Source organism: Orycteropus afer, unplaced genomic scaffold (assembly GCF_000298275.1).
Source record: "Orycteropus afer afer isolate SDZICR_OR568_19922 unplaced genomic scaffold, OryAfe1.0 scaffold00941, whole genome shotgun sequence".
Lineage (NCBI taxonomy): Eukaryota > Metazoa > Chordata > Mammalia > Tubulidentata > Orycteropodidae > Orycteropus > Orycteropus afer.
Genome location: NW_006922528.1, coordinates 495,237 through 497,701, shown reverse-complemented (window position 1 = coordinate 497,701; position 2,465 = coordinate 495,237).

Below are 2,465 nucleotides of genomic sequence, written 5' to 3'. Positions count from 1 at the left end.
TAAACTAAATCCGATGCTTCAGTTGCTTGAAAACATGAGCTCAACTGCTGGTTGCCTTTCTAAAATCAATAGGAAACTTCAGGAAGCAGTCAGATGTTATCACAAAATATATGAGAAAAGGACTATACAAAAAATTCTCACTAATTATCTGACTAGAAATGACATTCTCATTCCCAGGAATAATCCAGATGATCCAAAACTTTGCACAAGTAGAGTTATTACCACAACTGAAAAATGCTAATGTTACCCAATTCTTCATTTTCAGAATAATTTTTTTATAATGTGTGTCTTTTTATGTATATATATTAAAATATATCTGTAAGTTTATATGTAATAAAGATTGGATTTCTAAAGATACTAACAATAAAAGATGATAATGTCTTTTTTCTTTTAAGAGATATTTGACTTATATAAGAACCTATTTACAATAGAGTCATTGACACAGAACCCCATCATAAGTCATGGATTACCTGTACACAGGTTTTTCCCTAAGTTAACATTACAATAAAAATTATATAGTTCACCCTAAGTGCGAATTCAGTCTGTAGATTTCTTTAATGAGTGCTTAGATAAAATAATTTATGTATTCTTAAAATTGACTTTGCTTTTTATTACAGGTTTATATTAGTAGAAAAATTAGGGAGATAGGAAAGAGTTCCTGTATCCATATCCAGTTTCCCTTATTATTAACATTTTCTATTAATATGACACATAAGTTGTAATTAATGAAACAATATCCACGTATTATTAAGTAAAGTACGTAGTTTATTTATGTTTTCTTAGTTTTGTCAGTTACCCTTTTTCTATTTCAGGATCCCGTGTATTTTGTTGTGATTGCTCCCTAGTCACCTCTTGATTGTGATAAAACCAAAAATTAAACTCATTGCCATCGAGATGATTCCTTCTCCCAGCAACCCCCTTTGTATTTCTGAGGTGGTAAATAAATCTTTAAGAGAGTAGATTGCCCAGTCTTCCTTCTGCAGAGTGTCTGGTAAATTTGAACTGCCAGCCATCTGGTAACCAGTCAAATGCCTTAGGCACTATACCACAAAATCTATTTGACTGTGACAATTATACATATTGTCTTTGTTTTTGATGGTCATGAAAGTTATGTGAAGTACTATTTAGATATGTTGTAGGAAGCTTCACTGTTGGAATTTGTCTCTTTATTTCTTTCCTGATTAGACTGGGATTATGGATTCTAGGAGGAACATCACAAGGTAGATTTTCATTTTCATTATTTCAGGTCAAAGGTAAATGCTCTCAGCATGATTTATGACTGTTGTTGACTAAAACCTTTTTTCCAATCTCTGAAGAACTTTTTCAACCATTTTCTGCAAAGCAGATCTGGTGCTGAAAAATTACATCAAGTTCATCTGAGCTACTCTTTATACTCCTTCACTTTTGAAGGATAATTTTTCTAGTTATACACTTCTACCTGTTTTTTTCTTTCTACACTTTAAAAATTTCTTTCCACTCCATTCTTTTTTCTACAATTTCTGATGACCAGTCTGATGTAATTCTTCTCCTTCTTGTATAGTAACAATGTACTGACATCGGTTATGGTGTTAGTATTCTTTGACTTCTTTCAAGGTTTCCTTTTTTGCTTTGTACCTTTTCAGATTGTATATGATTTGTCTAGGTGTAGATTTATACTTATCTTGCTTAGATTTTTTGAAGTTCCTGGATCTATTATTATTTGTTGTCTTTCACTACTTGGGGGAGACTTCTCAGACATTACTATATGCATTTTATTTTATTTTATTTGTTTACATTTTGTTGTGATTTGGGTGAAAGTTTATAGAGCAAATTTATTTTCCACATAACAGTTAATACACATTTTGTTCCATGACACAAACTGTGATCTCCACAATGTAATAGTTCTCTTTCTCACTTCCTTTCTGGTTACCTTTTCCCTGTATCCTTCTTTCCTATGTATTCCTGCACTCTGAGATTTCTCCCAGTGCAAATGTTGTCCTTCTAACCTCCAATGCTTGATTGTTCTAAGGAGTTCACCTGCCTGAGAAATTGTTATAGGCCCATCTATCATTTGGCTGAAAGTTAAGCCATGGGAGTGATTTCGATTCCAAGCATGAAAGGTGACTAAGGGCCATAGTCTTGGGCATTCAACCAGTCTCTCTTAGACAAGTAAGCCTGGTCTTCTTTGAAATTTGGGATTTTATTCCACATTTTTCCCCCACTCTATTCAGTAACTTCAATTTTGATCATTTTCTGAGTAGTTTGCATTGGTAATCAGGTACCCTCTAGTTCTTCTACTGGTCTCAGTGTTGTGTAGGCTGAGATTCCCATGGCCCACTTAGTCACTTGGACTAATGGTTTCCATGTGGCTTTGATTTTGTCCACTTTTCATTATTCTGGATGAGGAGACACCAATTGTGGCATCCTAAATGGCTTCTCATAAGCTTTTATGACCCTAGTCACTACTCATCAAAGTAGGATGTAGA